This window comes from Myxine glutinosa, chromosome 1 (genome assembly GCF_964187855.1).
Source record: "Myxine glutinosa chromosome 1, kmMyxGlut1.1, whole genome shotgun sequence".
Classification (NCBI taxonomy): Eukaryota; Metazoa; Chordata; class Myxini; order Myxiniformes; family Myxinidae; genus Myxine; species Myxine glutinosa.
Genome location: NC_136261.1, coordinates 404848372 through 404871017, shown reverse-complemented (window position 1 = coordinate 404871017; position 22646 = coordinate 404848372). Strand labels below are relative to the sequence as shown.

At 44.5% G+C, this 22646-nt stretch overlaps 1 protein-coding gene across 1 annotated transcript in view; it reads left to right on the top strand.

The window, feature by feature from the left end:
* The first annotated feature begins 15430 nt into the window (after positions 1 to 15430).
* LOC137417149 (uncharacterized) overlaps positions 15431 to 22646 on the top strand; it is a 33137-nt gene continuing 25921 nt past the window's right edge. The window contains exons 1-2 of the mRNA XM_068102960.2: positions 15431 to 15544; positions 15791 to 15952. The gene's annotated coding sequence lies outside the window, so the exon portion shown is untranslated. The remainder of the gene's footprint in view (positions 15545 to 15790; positions 15953 to 22646) is intronic.

Genomic DNA, 22646 nt, shown 5'->3' with positions numbered 1-22646 from the left:
TAGCATACCTGCCTGCCGGATTCAGAGGGTTCTTTTGGATCGTTGATTTATCTGGGTCTTTTGGGTCCTTGGTGACTTTGGGGTTTTTTGTGTCCTTGCGGAACTTTTGGGTCATCAAGGACTTTTTGGGTCCTTGGGGACTTTTGGGTCATCAAGGACCTTTTTGGGTCCTTAGGGTCTTTTGGGTTCTCAGGGACATTTGGGTCATCTGGGTCTTTTGGGTCCTTGGGGAATTTTGGGTCATCAAGGACTTTCTTGTGTCCTTGGGGTCTTTTGGGTTCTCAGGGACTTTTGGGTCATCTGGGTCTTTTGGGTCATCAAGGACGTTTTGGGTCATTGGGGACTTTTGGGTCTTTTTGGTTCCTAGGGGACTTTTGGTTCATCTGGGTCTTTTGGGTCCTCTGGCACTTTTAGGTCATTTGGGTTTAAGTGTTAAAGGGTCTTTCAAGGTCTAAGCCTCTAAGGGGTCTCAGCAGTCGAAAGGGTTAAAATGTACATTTGAATGGCATGTAATAAATTAATCGACGTCAAAAATCCTCACACACAAACACAACTTCTCCATTCATAGTAGATAAAGCCCCTGCATCCTCCTCACCCCACCCCCCCCCCCCCCCGAAATGTAGAAGTCAAACTACACCTATGGTTGCCACACAACAACCGTTCACTGGAGCCAAGCCTTCGTTAGTGATCACCATTACATCTACAACAGTGGAGTTTACCCCCTCAAGCAGGGGCAGTGTGACGACTTCTGGCACTTGCAGCATCTCAAGGGAGCCGGAATTTAAACATGCACTGGGAAAGACGAATATCCAATTTATTTGAGATGGGATGGAAGGGGAGCTGAAAGAGAGAACCACCGAGGAGGTGTCAACCTTAACCCCATCCCTGACCGTGGTGAGACTCCGAGGGTCGACAACTCCACAGTCCGCTAAGTCGCTCTTAATTTCATCAATTTCCATGGACGGTTCCACCCCTTGCATGACTCCGCGGCTGTCCCTTATCTACCTAGGAATTTGACACGAAACCTGATCCTCGACAATGCGACCCTCTCAACACCTCGTCACGATCCTCTCAACACCTCATCACCATCCTCCTAGCACCTCGTCCGGACCCTCCCAACACCTCATTCCGACCCCTTCAGCACCTCGTCCCGACCCCTCAACACCTCGTCCCGACCCCTCAACCCCTCGTCCCGAGCCCTCAACACCTCGTCCCGACCCCTCAACACCTCGTCCCGACCCCTCAACACCTCTTCCCGACCCTCTCAACACCCCTCTCCCGAACCTCTCAACACCTCGTCCCTCTGAGCACCGATTTGCATTCAATTAATAAATCGCCAGATCTAAACTTTTTCGCGCTCAAAACGTCGCCGAATTCTTTTTTGGATAAATTCCACCAACCTAATAGGATTATTCGGATCTAACGGTTTGGATCCATGGGAGGCCGATACTATCACCAATAAATTTGACTTGGGGATCTTCAGGGAAAGGGGGAGCCCTACGTTTATATCCTGAGGGGGGGGGGGGGGGGGGATGAGGAATCCATGTACTAGGCATAGGTCGAGATGATTAGTGATGACCACACCCCAGAACTTTAATTGGTGTGTTCATTAGCAAATTTTTAGTTTTTGCCAAATCGAAGATTTCTCAACTCAGCAAAGGACTTCTGTGACTCACTGGGATTGACACAATCTGTCAATTTCCCGACCCGGATCTCAGCCAATGGAGTTTCTTCTCTTCTAGACTTGGTTATGACAAACTTCCCTGCTAATGTCTGCTGCTCTTCTTCTGCTCCAATCGGTTCTTCTGATCATGTGCTTGTCAAAGTGGACATCTCTCTGGCCATTCTCAGAGAGCCTCCTCAGCGTCGAAGAGTCTGGCATTTCACTCAGGCCGACTGGGACGGGCTTCAAGCAGCCATCAATCGTCTGGATTGGTCTCCCATCTCCACTGCCTCTGACATCAATTCTTCCTGGGAATTCTTCCAAAGCAAACTGATCTCTCTCATGCACAGATTTATCCCATCTCGTCTTCAGTTGTCTTACCCTTCCTCCCGTCCATGGTACACCGAATCTTGTGGTGAGGCAGTTGCCCTGAAACAACTTGCCTTTGCCTCTTGGAAGGCTAATCCAACTGAAGGCAATCTCAGTTCCTTCCACCAAGCTCGGAACAAGTGTGTGTCTACCCTCAGGAGTGCCAGGAAGCACTATCTCTCCTCACTCAAGAATGAACTCTCAAACCTGTCTCCTTCCTCCAAATCCTGGTGGCGTCTGGTCAAATCCGTTTCTGGTGTTTGTTCCCCCTCCATCCCCTCCCTTACCTCAAATGGCCACACAGTTGACATCGCACGTGACAAAGCCGAATGCCTCAACTCTGTGTTTGCCTCAAAATCTTGAGTCCCAAACCCATCTCTCTCTGTTCCCACCTTTCCCAGTCGAACCCAACTGCTCCTGGACTCTGTGTCCTTCTCTCCTGACAAGGTGGAGGAGTTTTTGTCTAACCTCGACTCTGATTCTGCAACTGGACCAGACGGCATCAGCCCACGGGTCCTAAAATCCTGCTCTGCCGCTCTATCTCACCCTCTCTCTGTTCTTTTCACCCTATCATTTGCTCAAGGTCATCTGCCAGCATCCTGGAAATCAGCAAACATTACCGCTTTACACAAAAAGGTGCAAAAACAGATCCTTTTAACTACAGACCAATCAGCCTGCTCCCAATTATCAGCAAAGTCATGGAATCCATCATTGCTTCGGATATGAAATCTTTCCTCTTCTCCAATGGCTTGATCTCTGATCATCAATTTGGATTCAGACCAGGTCACTCTACTCTGGACATGCTGCTTCTCCTGTCTCAACAATGGATGGAGGTCCTCAATGCCAAACAGGAAATCAGAGCTGTCTCCCTCGACATATCACGTGCCTTCGACACGGTCTGGCACCCAGCTCTGCTCACCAAACTCTACTCCTATGGTATCCATGGAAATCTCCACGCATGGCTTGCGGACTTCCTCTATGGTCGTAGTCAACGTGTGGCCCTGAATGGACTTCTCTCATCTCCCCTTCCTGTTCAGGCTGGAGTTCCCCAAGGCAGTGTGCTGGGCCCTGTGCTTTTTCTGGTCTTTATCAATGATCTCTCCGACTCTCTGGAAAATCCTCTCTATCTCTTTGCTGATGACTCCACTCTCTGCCGCTCCATTCCTCTTCCCTCAGATCGGCAGTCTGCAGCCTCCTCACTCTCTGAAGACCTGGACAAAATCACAGACTGGTCAAACAAGTGGAACATGTCTTTCAATCCTGACAAATCTCACACTCTTACTATGTCTCTCCGAAAAGATCGATTGGACAACCCTCCCATCTACTTTCTCAACAACCCTCTCCAAGAAGTTCTGTCGCTCAAGCTTTTGGGTCTCACTATCTGCCATGATCTTTCTTGGGAAAACCACATTTCCAAGCTGGCCTGCAAAGCCAGTCGCCGACTGGGCATCCTCCGTCGTGCGAAGTCCTTCCTAGGCACACCTGAGCTCCTCACCACATACAAGGCTTTCATCCGCAGCTCAATGGAATACTGTTCTCCCCTATGGGCCGGTGCTCCTGCCTCACACCTAGCTCGGCTTCACGCTGTTGAAACCAAAGCTTTCAGAATCATTGGAATCTCCCGCGATGAAGCTATCTCTGAGGGCCTTTCACTCACTCACCGCAGGCAGGTAGGTGGTCTTTCTGTCTTCTACCGACTCCTCTCCGGCCTTGCTCCCCCAGCTCTCTCTGTGCTCTGTCCCCCAAATATTCCTACAGGTCGCACAAGATCTGCCAGCAAGCCTCTGATGGTTAAACTGCCAAAATCTCGGCTCTCTGCTCACCTTCACTCCTTCATTCCTCTTTTCTCCCGCCTCTGGAACAAACTCCCACACTCCCTTCAATCCCACTCCTCCCTCCAGGTCTTTAAAACAGCTGTTCACCACCATCTCTTATCTTCCCCCATCCAAAACCTTGATCTTTTCTACCCCCACTAATTCACCCCAGATCCACCTTGTTTGTAATTCCAACTTCTTTCCTGGTCATCCTGGCAGTGTCCATATGTTTTATGCCTCTCCCACCCCCTTTCCCATGCCTCCCCCCCAAAGCCCTCTCCCTCCCACAGATCTCTCGATGTCTCCATGTCTCTCGGTTCCTGCTCTCAAATGTTGTGTTTGTGTCCTTCCCCCCTCTCTCCCCATCTTGTCTACCGCTCCCGATGCTTTTTGTTTTATGTGTCGGTTTGTCTTTCTGTGTGATTAATGTTCGCTCTTTCACGAGCCTCGATCTTGTATACAAAAAAACAAAAAAACAAAAAAAAAAACTCTTTTGGTTGATCTTGTGTAGTTGGTGTAGGTGTAGTTGGTAGTATTGTGAAAGAAAAGAAGAAATTATTTGATTTTGGTGAAGATCTGGATCCAGATTTTAAAGAGATTTTGACCATTGAGAGATCAGACAAAAACCGATATATATCACGTGATGTGAAAAACTTGTGGACGGATTACAACAAAACTTGGTTCATGAGTTGGAGAAGAGACAAGAACAAGCGATTCGGTTTTGGTTCAAGTGGGATCCAGATCCGAGCTATTCGGGTCCGATTTAACAAAACAGAAACTGTTCACCTGGTGCAGGTGTGCTCTCAAACAGAGTGCTGTTCTTGTTGAGCTATGTTTCGCTTTTCATCACCGCTCGGTTAGTTTGGTTGCATCAACATCCTCGGGTAGTTTGGTTGCATCATCATCCTCGGGTAGTTTGGTTGCATCATCACCACGCTGGTAGTTTGGTTGCATCATCACCGCTCGGGTAGTTTGGTTGCATCATCACCGCTCGGGTAGTTTGGTTGCATCAGCATCCTCGGGTAGTTTGGTTGCATCATCACTGCTCGGGTAGTTTGGTTGCATCATCACCGCTCGGGTAGTTTGGTTGCATCATCACCGCTCGGGTAGTTTGGTTGCATCATCACCACTCGGATAGTTTGGTTGCATCATCACCGCTTGGGTAGTTTGGTTGCATCATCATCCTTGGGTAGTTTGGTTGCATCATCACCGCTCGGGTAGTTTGGTTGCATCAGCATCCTCGGGTAGTTTGGTTGCATCATCATCAGGTAGTTTGGTTGCATCATCATCCTAGGGGAGTTTGGTTGCATCATCACCGCTCGGGTAGTTTGGTTGCATCATCATCGCTCGGGTAGTTTGGTTGCATCATCATCCTTGCGTAGTTTGGTTGCAGCATTATCATCGGGTAGTTTGGTTGCATCATCATCGCTCGGGTAGTTTGGTTGAATCATCATCAGGTAGTTTGGTTGCATCATCATCCTAGGGGAGTTTGGTTGCATCATCATCGCTCGGGTAGTTTGGTTGCATTATCATCCTCGCGTAGTTTGGTTGCATCATTATCATTGGGTAGTTTGGTTGCATCATCATCGCTCGGGTAGTTTGGTTGAATCATCATCAGGTAGTTTGGTTGCATCATCATCCTAGGGGAGTTTGGTTGCATCATCATCCTAGGGGAGTTTGGTTGCATCATCACCACCCTGGTAGTTTGGTTGCATCATCATCAGGTAGTTTGGTTGCATCATCGCTCGGGTAGTTTGGTTGCATCATCATTCTCGAGTAGTTTGGTTGCATCATCATCCTCGGGACAGGAGTTCTGATTTTTAAAACCACAACATTCCACCGAACTCACTGGTTATTTCATTTACTAATGAACCTTCTTTTGTCATTGTGCAATATATTATAATGTGCATTTGATAAACAATATCGATATGTATTAACAAAAGCAATTATAAAATTTTAATATGATTATTGTTGCATTTGTATATATCAAATGAGTTATTCATTATTACACTTTACCTGCTTTTTTACCAATACTAACTGTCTAACTTCACCCCTTAATTTTATAAAAGTCCCGTCCAGTTAAACATCAGGGGAAAACGTTTTTTAAAATCGATTAATCACATGACAATGTTTTCTTTCCTTGAGCATTTCCTTTACGCCGTGTTTATCACCACTCACGAGGTGATGTGTTTTGTGGGTAAAGTGAGACCCACCCTCGGTCTCATCTCGAAACATTGTGGACCACGATTGGTCTCGCGTTACCTCTCATCTCTCGTGATCTCAGGTTGCATTGATTGCATGACGTCATTTAATTTGGGGATCCATGAGCACGTGACCATTATACACGTGCGTTAATCTGCCATTGCGGAAAGAGCAGCGCTCATTCACACGTGTTTCATTCCTAACCCGGAAGCCATCCCTGCTTCTTTAGCTTTTGTTTTATTTTTGCTCTGTAATGTGGCGGTGGCACACGAATTACTGACGTCACAAAGGAGCTTCTTACAAAGAGGAAGAAAAACGTTGCGCCTAAATGGGAAATATTCAATGACGATGAAGAGCTTCCGGGTGATCTTGCAAATCTCGTGCTGTGACTGTGGCGAAGGTTCACGTGATCGGATTTCATCTGAGGAGGTTTGTTCGAAGATTCTCATTTTACTAGTACCGACTGCAAAGCCGCAATGAGCCGGCGAAGCCAAAACCTCTTGCCACTATTTTACCCATCACCATGGCATCAGTAGGTTAGGTAGTTGGTAGTAGGTAGGTAGGTAGTTGGTAGGTAGGTAGTTGGTAGTAGGTAGGTGTAGTAGGTACCGTACCTGGTAAGACTTGGTAAAAGAGAACAGCAGACAGTCCTCCCCAATACCTGCATACCTCTTGCCACTATTTTACCCATCACCATGGCGTTGGTAGTAGGTAGGTTGGTAGTAGGTAGGTGTAGTAGGTACCGTACATGGTAAGACTTGGTAAAAGAGAAGAGCAGACAGTCCTCCCCAATACCTGCATACCTCTTGCTACTATTTTACCCATCACCATGGCATCAGTAGGTTAGGTAGTTGGTAGTAGGTAGGTAGCTAGTTGGTAGTAGGTAGTTGTAGTAGGTACCATACCTGGTAAGACTTGGTAAAAGAGAAGAGCAGACAATCCTCCCCAATGGCAATACCTGCATACAATACAATAAATGTCACAAGAAGCTTAAGGAAGTAACTATACGATGTGCTAGCTTAAGGCCTATTTTTAACTGGGCTTAACATACGTTTTCACAGTAAGTGTGTAGTCTTCTAACTTCAGTCGCTGTCAGGCGCCAGGACTGGTTCTCTGACTCTCCGGGCACGGCAGCTTCGTCCACCAGAAGACGTTAGCTTGCAGTGATTAATTAGGTGAATTCCATCTCAACTTCGGATATTTCCGGCCGTGAAAAACTATCCGTATTTTAAAACTAAATATGTAAACCGCTTATACCATATTTCTGGCCGTGAAAAACTATCCCGTACGGCCGCAAGATTTCTACAAAATAATTCTTCGTCAATTTTAGAATATTTGACGCCGTTTTCACCGTCCGAAACGCATAATAATAATTGGTTCTGGTGTTTGATGACGATTTTCGTTGAAGATAACGAGGTTGGTCTTAACGTATTTTAATTACTAATGAGAGGTTTCATTAGATTATGAATCAAAGAACGACGGGTGAAACAAGCTCCGATTGAACTTTTTCGCAATTGTTTTATGCAAACTTCCGCATCCGGTCGATGGCTGTCTCCAGCACTATCCAGTGAGTGATTTCATTTTAGACATATTTTTGCAAATGCTCGACTCTCATTGGGTCCGGTGTTTGGTGACGCGTTTTGTTGAAGATAACCAGGCCCGTGTGGGCCGATGTTGGTCTTAAATTATTTTATTAATACATCGGAGGTGCATAAGATTGTGAATCAAACGACGACGGGTGAAAGAAACTCCTAATGAACGTTTTAAATTTGTTATGCATACTTCCGCTTCCGCAAGATGGCTGCGCCCACTGCGCTTCGGATTCTCGAGCCAAGGCATAATCAGGTTTTCAACATAATACGTACTCGTTTATTGACAACACCGGCTTTGCCGGCTATTAATATGACCCTACTGCATAGCCCACTGATCTTTATACGAACTGGATTGCAGGCTCGACGCCAAATCAACGCTAATCGGTCCATTCGCTGTGAAGTCACCGGAAGTAGATTCGTCACCATATTGGTTCCCACAGAAAATCTGCGTCCATTCATTGTCTTTATCAAAAGACAATGCCTGCTATATTTTATACTAGTACCGACTGCAAAGCCGCAATGAGCCGGCGAAGCCAAAACCTCTTGCCACTATTTTACCCATCACCATGGCATCAGTAGGTTAGGTAGTTGGTAGTAGGTAGGTAGGTAGTTGGTAGTAGGTAGGTAGGTAGTTGGTAGTAGGTAGGTGTAGTAGGTACCGTACCTGGTAAGACTTGGTAAAAGAGAAGAGCAGACAGTCCTCCCCAATGGCAATACCTGCATACAATAAATGTCACAAGAAGCTTAAGGAAGTAACTATACGATGTGCTAGCTTAAGGCCTATTTTTAACAGGGCTTAACATACGTTTTCACAGTAAGTGTGTAGTCTTCTAACTTCAGTCGCTGTCAGGTGCCAGGGCTGGTTCTCTGACTCTCCTGGCACGGCAGCTTCCTCCACCAGAAGACGTTAGCTTGCAGTGATTAATTCGGTGACTTCCGTCTCAACTTCGGATATTTCCGGCCGTGAAAAACTATCCGTATTTCTAAACTAAATATGTAAACCACTTATACCGTATTTCTGGCCGTGAAAAACTATCCCATACGGCCGTGAGATTTCTAAAAAATAATTCTTCGTCAATGTTAGAATATTTGACGCCGTTTTCACCCTCCGAAACGCGTAATAATATTTTTTCAAATGCTCGAATCTCATTGGTTCTGGTGTTTGATGACGATTTTCGTTGAAGATAACGAGGTTGGTCTTAACGTATTTTAATTACTAATTAGAGGTTTCATTAGATTGTGAATCAAAGAACAACGGATGAAACAAACTCCTATTGAACTTTTTCGCAATTGTTTTATGCAAACTTCTGCATCCGGTCGATGGTGCCCACCATTGAGCGCTTTCATTTTAGAAATATTTTTTCAAATGCTCGACTCTCATTGGGTCCGGTGTTTGGTGACGGGTTTTGTTGAAGATAACCAGGCCCGTGCGGGCCGATGTTGGTCTTAAATTATTTTATTAATACATCGGAGGTGCATAAGATTGTGAATCAAACGACGACGGGTGAAAGAAACTCCTAATGAACGTTTTAAATTTGTTATGCATACTTCTGCATCCGCAAGATGGCTGCGTCCACTGCGCTTCGGATTCTCGAGCCAAGGCATAATCAGGTTTTCAACATAATACGTACTCGTTTATTGACAACACCGGCTTCGCCGGCTATAAAATAATTCAATCGAAATTTCAACAAAACATTCGATTCAAATTGACTTCAGACAGCAAGTTGCTGTGAGGAAAGATGCCGTCCTGTACAGCGTATGGATGTGCAAAGTCCAATGACTAGGACTCCAATGTATCAAGGGCCGAGGAAGACTGCCTTCATCGGCTTTGTGGCGAGTATGGAAAGCATGAGAAAATTGTTCTCAGAACTTGTAGACAGTGCGGATGCCCCCATGAAGTATCTACTGACGTACAAATTCAGTCAAGACCATCTGGAACTTTTCTTCGCAGCGGTACGTTCATGTGGAGGATTTAACAACAATCCTACGGCTCGTCAATTTCAGTCGATCGACAAGAGCCTCCTAATGGCGACATCATGTAAAAAATGGAACTGGAAACTGTTCTCTCTTAGATCATCACACTGACATTCTTCCAGTTCAGAACATTACACAATCGACAATCAACATTGCACGCAAATATGACATCATCGACAGACAACCATCACAAGATGACCATGACTACACGCCATGATTACACGCGTGTCAACGACTGCTTATGAGGCGCCTTTTTTATAATAAAAAAGGTAAAAAATCAAACATTTAAACAGCCTTGGACGTGCACCTTGACCCCATGGCCAAGGCACAGCGTCTATCAAGGCTGTCCCATTAGCATACACATGCACCTCAACCCAAAGGCTGAAGCACATGGTCATTCAAAACACATGCATCTTGACCCCGAAGGGCCAGAACGCATGGTCATACAATAGGACCCCCCCTCCATAGGAGTGAGTCCACCACTCCACCTGACCCAGGATCACAGTGTTTCTCCTGTCAGGTAAGGTCAACGCCAAACTTCGAAACAGTTTCACAATACAAAGAGGCGGCTGTTAGCTACATCGCTGGCTATGTAGTTCGCATGATGAAGAAGAGAATCGACTGCATGTCTTGTGCGATAGCACTTACTACTTCAGATGGTAGTTGCCATAATTTCTTGAGGATGAAAGACCACGGGGGCCTCCAGAAAGCATCAAGCGTCATTGCCACATGCTTGGAAACAGAGAAATGTTTTCAACGACGACTGAAGACGACAAATGGGAATGTTCCTCAAGGATCCGGGATTTCAGCTGCGGTATCCATGGCTGTTGTGAGCAATACTGTTCATATGGACTTATTTCCTGAACTGCACTCACACCAGTTTGAAACTGCAGTGGAAGATAATCATATTCACAACCTCGTGAAGATAGCAGCTTCTTGTTATTGTCGAATCAAACTCTTTCATCTTGGGGAAAAAGAGACGGACACCATCACCGGAGAGAAAGTCAGGAAGCAGATGTCCAAACTGATTTTATTCAAGCACCAGTGAGATTAGAGAACACACATGATACAGTGTACACATGTTGCTATTTTATATTCTGTAATTATAATTTATCACAATTTGGCAATATCCTGACATGTCTTGGAGGAGAATAACAAAAATATTTACTATGACCACCATGTTTCTCTGCCCAGAAGTATAACTCAGAAGTTTGTTTTCACTATACTCTTCTGATTCTGATTCTTTGATAAATGGATGCAATTTATTTTCAATGGTACTCACTTCAGTAGGAATATTGTGCCATGTGGAATGAAAAAACAAAACAAAACAAAACCAACACTTAACCACAAATATGGTATACAAGTATTCACATACCAATTTATTTTGCAGTTTCATGTTATATTAATCAGCCATGAAAAAGTAAACGCAGTCCTATTTTCCTATTCTTTAAATTTTTAAAGAATATTTAATTACTATTAATATTTAATATTAATATTAATATTATTTAATATTTAATTTAATTTATTTAATTATATTTAATTATTTAATTATATTTAATTATTTAATTATTTAATTTTTATTATTAATTATTGGAATATTTAATTTATTTAATATTTAATTAGAGGGAATTTAAAGAATTTAATATTTAATATTATTATTTATTATTAGAATATTTAATTTATTTAATATTTAATGAGGGAATTTAAAGAATTTAATATTTAATTATCAGCATATTTCCGACGAAAATTCCACCTTCCCACTTTATTTTATTCCATTCCGAATTGATGTTAATCCGTTCCAGGGTTGAAAAAGCATTATTACAGGATGGATGAAATGCCATCGTAAGTTGCTTACGGTTATAAAAACCGCAGCGGTCGATTCGAATGAAGAAGAGGAATCACATTACATCGGTAAATGACATTCGTTTTGGGGAATCGTGGGGGAGCAAAGATGGCGGACAAATGGCTTCACAAAATGAGCTTCCCTTCCTAACCAGTTAGTATAGAGATCAGTGGCAAAGCCGCAATGAGCCGGCAAAGCCAAAGCCTCTTGCCAGTATTTTACCCATCACTATGGCATCAGTAGGTTAGGGAGTTGATAGTAGGTAGGTGTAGTAGGTACCGTACCTAGTTCAAAATGACACCATTTGCATTATGGATGAGATTAAAATTTATAAAATTTACTTCTTGATTAATTCGGTGAATTCCGTCTCAACTTCGGATATTTCCGGCCGTGAAAAACTATCCGTATTTCTAAACTAAATATGTAAACCGCTTATACCATATTTCTGGCCGTGAAAAACTACTCCCCACGGCCGCGAGATTTCTAAAAAATAATTCTTCATCAATTTTAGAATATTTGACGCCGTTTTCAGCCTCCGAAACGCTTTTTTGAAATAATTTTTCAAATGGGTGCCCGCGGAACTACGTATCTTCCGGTTGGTGCACCCTTCGTGACAACAGTCACGTGATTGGATACGTTGAAAACAAACCACAAAAGGGCACGTGTTACAGCTTACTTCCGGTAGTTTCGCCCTCACCTATGCTCGAATCTCATTGGGAACGAGGTTGGTCTTAAAGTATTTTAATTACAAATTAGAGGTGCATAGGATTGTGAATCAAACAAAAGACGGGTGAAACAAACTCCTATTGAACTTTTTCGCAATTTTTTATGCATACTTCCGCATCCGGAAGATGGCGGCCTCCATGGAGCGATTTGGTGCGTCAAAGCTTCGAAATTCTCAAAGGATCCAGCAAAATCTGGCTTTTCAACATAATACGCATTCATTCACGACACCGGCTTCGCCAACTAATACTAGTACCGACTGCAAAGCCGCAATGAGCCGGCGAAGCCAAAGCCTCTTGCCACTATTTTACCCATCACTATGGCATCAGTAGCTTAGGTAGTTGGTAGTAGGTAGGTGTAGTAGGTACCGTACCTGGTAAGACTTGGTAAAAGAGAAGAGCAGACAGTCCTCCCCAATGGCAATACCTGCATACAATAAATGTCACAAGAAGCTTATGGAAGTAACTATACGATGTGCTTGCTTAGGGCCTATTTTAAGAAATTTTAACTGGGCTTAACATACGTTTTCACAATATGTGTGTAGTCTTCTAACTTCAGTCGCTGGCAGGACTGGTTCTCTCCGGGCACGGCAGCTTCCTCCACCAGAAGACGTTAGCTTGCAGTGATTAATTCGGTGAATTCCGTCTCAACTTCGGATATTTCCGGCCGTGAAAAACCATCCGTATTTCTAAACTAAATATGTAAACCGCTTATACCGTATTTCTGGCCGTGAAAAACTATCCCATACGGCTGCGAGATTTCTAAAAAATAATTCTTCGTCAATGTTAGAATATTTGACGCCGTTTTCACCCTCCGAAACGTGTAATAATATTTTTTCAAATGCTGGAATCTCATTGGTTCTGGTGTTTGATGACGATTTTCGTTGAAGATAACGAGGTTGGTCTTAACGTATTTTTATTACTAATTAGAGGTTTCATTAGATTGTGAATCAAAGAACGACGGGTGAAACAAACTCCTATTGAACTTTTTCGCAATTGTTTTATGCAAAATTCCGCATCCGGTCGATGGTGGCCACCATTGAGTGATTTCATTTTAGAAATATTTTTGCAAATGCTCGACTCTCATTGGGTCCGGTGTTTGGTGATGCATTTTGTTGAAGATAACCAGGCCCGTGCGGGCCGATGTTGGTCTTAAATTATTTTATTAATACATTGGAGGTGCATAAGATTGTGAATCAAACGATGACGGGTGAAAGAAACTCCTAATGAACGTTTTAAATTTGTTATGCATACTTCCGCATCCGCAAGATGGCTGCCTCCACTGCGCTTCGGATTCTCGAGCCAAGGCATAATCAGGTTTTCAACATAATACGTACTCGTTTATTGACAATACCGGCTTCGCCGGCTATAATAGACCTTATGCATATGACGTCACACCCTTAGAAATGGAAGTGCGCCCCCTCTCAGAGGGCAAACAATACTGCTACTGCAGCAATGCTGCCAGAACTACACTGCAAATCCTGAGCAGTGTCCCATTCATGAGCAGATTCCACCTGTAGGAGGGACTGAAACCCAAACGGAACTGTCTTTCAGAGACATTCGTGCACTGGAAAAAAACGTGGAGAAACGACAAAAGGACAATATTGCCCTCAGAACTCAAGTGTGTGACCTGGAAGAAAAGATAAGAGCAACAGGTCTGCAGGAACACTTTCAGAACAACGATTGAAAACTCAGATTTTACACGGGACTTCCTTTTTGTGCAATTTATTTTGCCACTCCACGTTTACATCATGTGCTCTCCCAACGTGTAAAAAACTCACAAAGTTTGGTCAAGTGCTAATGTTCCTCATGAAGTTGCGATTGAACATTTTTGACGAGGACCTAGCTTACAGATTCGGAGTCAGCCAGTCAACCGTTTCACGAAACTTGCACCGCGTTCTTGATGTAATGTTTGTAAAGATTCAGTCTCTGATACACTGGCCCAGTCGTGACGCTCTCCGTCTCAGTATGCCGTCATCGTTCAGGAAATTTTTCAGGAAATGTGCAGTTATTATTGACTGCACTGAAGTGTTTATAGAGCAGCCGTCCGATTTACTGGCAAGGGCACAAGTGTGGAGCAACCACAAGCACCATTCAACTGTAAAGTTTCTAATTGGTATAACACCACAGGGCTCAATATGCTTCCTAAGCAAGTGTTGGGGAGGAAGGGCAACAGACACTGAGATAACGGAAAACAGTGACCTCATGAATAAACTGATGCCAGGGGATCTTGTGCTTGCCGATCGTGGTTTTTTTGTTGATGAATACTGTGGAATGGCGATGGCCGAGGTGAAGGTGCCCCCATTCACCAAGGGAAAGAAGCAACTTGAAAAAGTTGAAGTTGACTGGAGCAGAGAACTTTCTTGAGTTCGGATCCATGTTGAACGGTTAATTGGAATGGTGAAACAAAAATATACTGCACTCCAAAATCGCATTCCCATCACACTGACAGATGATGGGACATCGCCAGAAGCAACTGTGAACAAAATCGTACAAGTTGCGTGTGCTCTCGTAAATCTTTGTCCAGGAGTAGTTCCTATGGACTGATTATCATGGAAGTGTTATTTTATGGATCAACAGCATTACCTTATTAGTGATACACATTGTTAAATACGCACATGAAACAAAACAAAATGACAAGTAATATAAAGTTGCAGCAGTTTTATTGTTACAGTTGTGTCAGCTTCCAAACATATGTACACGTATCATGTGCAGCTTCATTTATTGTTCACCCAAAATATGTCGTGTATAATTTTCTACAGAAACATTTCAAACATTACTATATCCATTGTTACTTCACCAAAACATATTTTTTATGATTCAATCACCATGTGGAATTAGTTGACGCAGTTAGTTGCGATCGCAGTTGACTCACACATGAACGCGTCGTCAGGGCCTTTGTTTGCCCTCTAAGATGGCGTCGCGATTGGTTGTTAGGTGCTTCGTGACGTCAATGCATAAGGTCCATACTTACGCGTTCATTCACAACGCCGGCTATTAATTCAGAGTGTAATGGCTGCCTGATTTGAGAGTGTACCCACATTCGTTTCCATGGCAATCTAATATTTGAGGGGTTTTGCCGTGCTGGTGGTTGTGGCGGTGTAGCGGCTGTGTGAGAAGTGTTTTTAATCAGTGGTTCAACTAGTGCTTTTCGTAAAAGCAATTTGTATCTCGGATTTGTACATCATATCTCGGAACATCATTAGGCTTCATAGTTAGTTTCATCTTTCACTTAGAGAAGTCTTTCGGACATTTCATGTTGTGTCGAGCTGGAGCGTGCGCAAAGGAAGAGGAAGAGTGCATGACACGGTGTGAAGAGGTTAAACACTGAAATCTTTAAAAGATTAATTGAGGATCCAGAGTTGGTATGTAATTCCATTTGGTTCTTTGACACATAATACATTTGGTGCTTGAGCTGTAAGAAATGGATTTGATGTGCATTTGCTGCTTTGTGAGGTAAATGCTTTGTAAACGGTTTGGATTTCGCCATTGCTAATTTCTCATACTGTATACAGAACGACAAACTGCTGCATGATTGTGTTGAAGCCGAATGTGTGAACTGCAACAATGGAGATTTGTTAGTAATTTGCTGTTTGTTTCTCATGTTGTAGTTTCACGGAGTCGACGAATAAAACGCCTTCTGTACGAGACCAAAGGTTTGCTGTAATCCGATTGGCACGGTGTTCTTCCTCTTCACATCGCGTGCCACAGGCCAAAGTGGTTCTTCTTCTTCATAATCTTATCCCGAGCGGTTACAATCAGTGTAACGGTCGGTAGGTCCCACAGACATTGTTATGGAACTGGACACTGCAGCGTCATGCTCCAATATTTCAGAAACTGTATATTATGATAAGGTGTCTGAATTTCGATTGTACAACAACATAACTTTGCGTACTTGTACGGGGGGAATTTGTTATTTTTGTTGGATGTACCAAGTTACCAGTTACGGTATCTGGATAACCAGGCTTCCTGTGAGGTTCCCACTGGATGCCTATTGTTCTTGTTACACATTTTGTGGAGATGATTCGGACAAAACTGTTCGAGCGAGCTCGACGAAACTTTAACTCGTTGTAGATACCAATTTAACTTGGTGCATCATGAATTTTGTTTTTGTAATTTTGACTTACATTGGCTGCCATTGCCTATTATGTCATACGCATTAAACATCTCTCCAGAATCGTTAACGGATAAAGGCGACATTTAAAAAAATATTATCGCCTCGGCATGGGGATAAAAGTTTGTGGGGGAAAAAAAGTCATTGGTCATGTGATTTGGCGGCCATATTGGATTGAAAATAAAACTTTTTAAAATCTTCTGCGAAACCGCTTGTGAGGTCAATACAAAACTTGAAACGCATGTTTACATTCCAATGGGGGAAAAGTATTTGCAAACTATGATGTCATCAGTCATGTGGTTTAACTGCCATCTTGAATTTAAGCAAAAAATGAAACATGTTCTGGAGTATCTCAATGGATCAATGTAAAATGTCATACATATCATTAACGACTGATATGGCAAATATATTTGTGAACTATGACGGCATTAGTCACGTAATATGGCGGCCGTCTTGGAGTTAAGGAAAACATTCAATCATTTTTTTTCTCCAAAACTGCTGAACGGATCAATGTGAAATTTCATATGAATGATCAACTCTCCATGAGGAAAAAAAATATTTCTGCAATGAATTTATTATCATAATTATATGCGATACACATCAAAGTACTTTGAAAGGAATACTGGAATAATAGACTAGAATACTCGGTATATTGGACTAGAATACTTGGACTGCCGCTTCCGGTCTTGCCGGCGAGGTTTCGTTTATTCGCAGCTGTCCACGCTCTCCATCGAAATCGAAGTTAAGTAATTGTTCCTATTTGTATTTTCGTTATAACTATTTATTTCATGGTGTTGTACATATCGTGTGTCCCGAGGAAGATTTTCGGTGCAAATCTTTCATAGCTGTATAGAAAATCGTGTTAATTCGTGTCGTGTCTTTTGAAGCCTTGTACAGTGTCCAACCTTGAGGCTTTGTTTTTCTCTCAGCGGTCCATCGTTTGTGCTCCAATAACTTTCGTTCTCTGCTTTTCCCAGTCTTTTCACCCCATAGCCTACTTCCTTGTTTAAAATCTCAACTAAAAAAAAACAAAAAAAACATTTCCTTCTCTGTTCTTATTCTTTGTTCTCATTCGTTTATTCGTTCGTTCGTTCTTCGACCACGTGTTTCTCCCCCATTTCCCCAGATAGTTTTCACTGTTATTAACCTTAAAATGTTTACACTTTCCCCTCAAGTTCTGTATTCCGTCGTATATTATAACACCTTTTTCTTCTTCTTTAAAAGGCTGCTTTCGACTTGCTCACCAAATCTATTCATCCCCAAAAAAAAATCCTTCTCCTACAATGCCTCTTTTCTACATTCCCTAAACTCTCCTGCACTCCATCCTCCCTTCAGCGTCCTTAAACGTATTTTTGACTCGAAGGTCACAAGAAACTCATTTTGCAATAAATGTTCGTTTCCCATTAATCGTACACTTTCTAAAATCCAATCTCACCTCTCCCCTCCAAATCTTCCCCATAACCCCTCCCCTCCAAATCTTCCCCATCACCCCTCCCCTCCAAATCTTCCCCATCACCCATCCCTTTCAAATCTTCCCCCTTTCCCCTCCCCTCCTAATCCTCCCCATCACCCATCCCTTTCAAATCTCCCCCCTTGCCCCTTCCCTCCTAAACTCCCCCCACACCCCTCCCCTCCAAGACTCCCCCTCGCCCCTCCCCTCCTAGACTCCCCCCTCACCCCTCCCCTCCAAATCTCCCCCATATCCCATCCCTTTCAAATCCCTCCCCTTGTCCCTACCCTCCTAAACTCCCCCCTCGCCCCTCCCCTTCAAATCTCCCCACCCTCATTTCTTCTCAATTTCCCCCCTCTCACTCCCCCTCCTCAAAGCATCCTCCCCGCTTCTTCCCCCTTCCAACTCTCACCTCCATCTCCCCCAACCTTCTGCCTCGCTCTTCCCCCTCCTCAAATAACACCTCATTGTGCCTCACCCAATCACCATCAAACCTTTTGTCCGCCCCATCCTTCCCTTTCTCCGAGCTATTCTGAAATCTCTGACACACCTTCAACAGCTCTCCCTACCTCTTCCACCTCTTCCACATCTTACCCTACCCCTCCTCCCCCCTGTTCTGTATCCGATGCTCCCCCTTCCTCTTCATTAACGGTATGGACCTCAAACATCCGGGGCCTTCGATCAAACCTAACTGATCTCTCCATACAGGTTGCTTCTGTCAAACCAGACGTGAGCTGCTTAACAGAAACTTTCCTCCTTCATGATGTCTCTGATTCCTTAGTATCTCTCCTGGGTTACTCCCTCCTCTGGTATGATAGACCTGAGCCTCGTCCTGGAGGTGGGGTTGCTATCTTTATCAAAAACTCTCTTCCTCACTCGCCTTGCACTGCACTCTCTCCACCTCACCCCCAGGAATACATCTGGCTACGGCTTCTCCTTCGCTCCAACCTCTTGTTCATATGTGTGTTGTACCGTCCACCAAACAGTGATGACTCCATCTACATCTCGCTGTCTGATAATATGGACCAACTTCTATCTACTCATCCCAACTCTCTCTTCCTCATATGTGGTGATTTCAATATTGTCACCATGCCAGTTGGCTGGGTGTGGGTACCTCTCTCACCAGCCATGGCTCCTCAGCAAAGGACTTCTGTGACTCACTGGGACTGACACAATCTGTCAATTTCCCGACCCGGATCTCAGTCAACGGAGCATCTACTCTTCTGGACTTGGTTATGACTAACTTCCCTGAAAATGTCTGCTGCTCTTCTTCTGCTCCAATTGGCTCATCTGATCATGTGCTTGTTAAAGTGGACATCTCTCTGACCATTCTCAGGGAGCCTGCTCAGCGTCGACGAGTCTGGCATTTCACTCAGGCCAACTGGCACGGTCTTCAAGCAGCCATCAATCATCTGGACTGGTCTCCCATCTCTACCACCTCTGACATCAACTCATCCTGGGAATTCTTCCAAAGTAAATTGCTCTCTCTCATGCACAGATTTATCCCATCTCGTCTTCAGTTGTCACACCCTTCCTACCGTCCATGGTACACGGAATCTTGTGGTGAGGCTGTTGCCCAGAAACAACTTGCCTTCGTCTCCTGGAAAGCAAATCCAATGGAAGGAAATCTCATTTCCTTTCACAAAGCCCAAAACAAGTGTGTGTCCACCCTCAGGAGAGCCAGGAAACAATATCTCTCCGTTCTCAAGAGCGAACTCTCTTATCTCTCTCCCTCTTCCAAATCCTTGTGGCGTCTGGTCAAATCTGTTTCTGGTGTTTGTTCCCCCTCCATCCCCTCCCTTACCTCAAACGGGCTGACTCCGCACGTGAAAAAGCTGAATGCCTCAACTCTGTGTTTGCCTCTAAATCTTGTGTCCCAAACCCATCCCTCTCTGTACCCACCGTACCCAGTCGTACCCAGCTGCTCCTGGACTCCGTGTCCTTTCCCCCTGACAAGGTGGAAAAGTTTCTGTCAACCCTCGACTCTGATTCTGCAACTGGACCTGACGGCATCAGCCCACTGGTCCTAAAATCCTGTTCTTCCGCTCTTTCACTCCCTCTCTCTGTTCTCTTCACCCTCTCTTTTGCTCAAGGTCAACTGCCATCTGCTTGGAAATCAGCCAACATCACCACTTTGCACAAAAAAGGTGCAAAAACAGATCCTAGCAACTACACACCAATCAGCCTTCTCCCAATTATCAGTAAAGTCATGGAATCCATCATTGCTTCGGATATGAAATCTTTCCTCTTCTCCAATGGCTTGATCTCTGATCATCAATTTGGTTTCAGACCTGGTCACTCTACTCTGGACATGCTGCTTCTGCTGTCTCAACAATGGATGGAGGTCCTCAATGCCAAACAGGAAATTAGAGCTGTCTCCCTCGAAATATCACGTGCCTTCGATACGGTCTGGCACCCCGCTCTGCTCACCAAACTCTCCTACTTTGGTATCCATGGAAATCTCTACGCATGGCTGGCGGACTTCCTCTCTAGTCGTAGTCAACGTGTGGCCCTGAATGGGTTTCTCTCATCTCCTCTTCCTGTTCAGGCTGGAGTTCCCCAAGGCAGTGTTCTGGGCCATGTGCTTTTTCTGGTCTTCATCAATGATCTCTCTGACTCTTGAAAATCCTCTCTATCTCTTTGCTGATGACTCCACTCTCTGCCGCTCCATACCTCATCTCTCAGATCGGCAGTCTGCAGCCTCCTCACTCTTTGCAGACCTAGACAAAATCACAGACTGGGCAAACAAGTGGAACATGTCTTTCAATCCTGACAAATCTCACACTCTTACGATGTCTCTCCGAAAAGACCGACTGGACAACCCTCCCATCTACTTTCTGAATAATCCTCTCCAAGATGTTCTGTCACTCAAGCTTTTGGGTCTCACTATCTGCCATGATCTTTCCTGGGAAAACCACATTTCCAAGCTGGCCTCCAAAGCCAGTCGCTGACTGGGCATCCTCCGTCGTGCGAAGTCCTTCCTTGGCACACCTGAGCTCCTCACCACATACAAGGCTTTCATCCGCAGCTCAATGGAGTACAGCTCTCCCCTCTGGGCTGGTGCTGCTGCCTCACACCTAGCCCGTCTTCACGCTGTTGAAACCAAAGCGTTCAGAATCATTGGAATCTCCCGTGATGACGCTATCTCTGAGGGCCTTTCACTTACTCGCCGCAGGTAGGTTGGTGGTCTTTCCGTCTCCTACTGACTCCTCTCCGGCCTTGCTCCCCCAGCTCTCTCTGGGCTCTGTCCCCCAAATATTCCTAAAGGTCGCACAAGATCTGCCTGCAACCCTCTTATGGTTAAACTGCCAAAATCAAGACTCTCTGCTCACCTTCACTCCTTCATGCCTCTTTTCTCCCGCCTCTGGAACAAACTCCCTCACTCTCTTCAATACCACTCCTCCCTCCAGGTCTTTAAAACGGCTGTTCACCACCATCTCTTATCTTCCCCAATCCAAAACCTTGATCTTTTCTACCCCCGCTAATTTCACCCCAAATCCACTTTTCTGAGGTGACTTTTTACTTCTTTCCTGGAAGCCCTTGGTCTCCTTGCGTTTTATACCTATCCTGCCTCCCCCCAGGCCCTCTCCCTCCCACACATCTCCCGATGTCCCTGCTCTCAAATGTTGTGTTTGTGTGCTTCCTCCCATTCTCTCCCCATCTTGTCGACCGCTCCAGTTTTTATATACTTTGTTTGCTTGTTTGTTTGATTTGTTTGTTTGATAAATGTTAGCTCTTTCATGAGCCTCGACTCTGTATACAAAAAAATAAAAATAAAAAAATAAAAAAATATGTGCTTCTCCAGGATACAACAGGGATCATCTGGATTCTGGTCAGGTGTACCAGATATACTGAGCCGACAAAGCTAAAGACTCTGCAAATCTGTTTTGCAATTTTATAAAATAAACGGGTTAAACAATACAAAGTCTCCCATAATTATTTGCTTCAGCCGGTGATTATCCGAGATACCAGTGTGTACCCCGGCACCGGTGTGTACCCCGGTTTAGAATAGGTACACCGTATCCCTGTGTGTTGTAAGAGGCGTCTAAAAGGGTTGGTGTCAGGAAGGGCATCCGGCCAGAAAAACATGCCTCAAAAAGAGAACCATGACATTTACAACTACATATGGGCAGGGTACATCCCGAAGTACCCCGTGGGGGACCCCACTCCCTCACGTCAAAACTCAAGGTGGGGAACCTGATCGAAGCAAGGGTGGAAATCACTCCATTTATGACGACGAAACGTCTGATGCCCGAAGTGGAGATCGGTTTCTGAGGTTTGGGACATGGAATGTAGGGACAATGACGGGGAGATCAGGAGAAGTGGTGGAAGTATTGGTCAGAAGAAGAGTGGACATATGCTGTGTGCAAGAGACGAGATGGAAGGGAAGTGGTGTGAGAATGGTGAAGGGCAGGCAGGGACAGAAATACAAGTTTGTGTGGCAAGGGTGCCCGGAGGGCGTGGATGGCGTTGATGTCCTGTTTTCTGAGGAGTTTGTAGACAGTGTGGTGAGTGTGACTAGAGTGAGTGATAGGTTGATGATGGTGAAAATGATGATTGGAAAGCTCTTGGTGAACATCATCTCGGGATATGCTCTGCAGGTTGGTCGGAGCGATGAAGAGAAGGACAAGTTCTGGTGTGCAATAGAGAAGCTGTTGAAAAACGTGAAAGATGAGGAGGTTGTTGTGGTAGGAGGAGACCTAAATGGACATGTGGGAAGGAGTATGGGCGGTTTTGAGGGAGTTCATGGGGGTTACGAAAATGGTGTGAGAAATGGAGAAAGTGAAAGGATTTTGGAGTTTGCTGATGGAGCTGATTTGTTGATTTGTAATACTCCTTTCCATAAAGAGCATAATAAGCTTGTTACATACACGTCAGGTGGGTCGACGACAACCGTTGACTA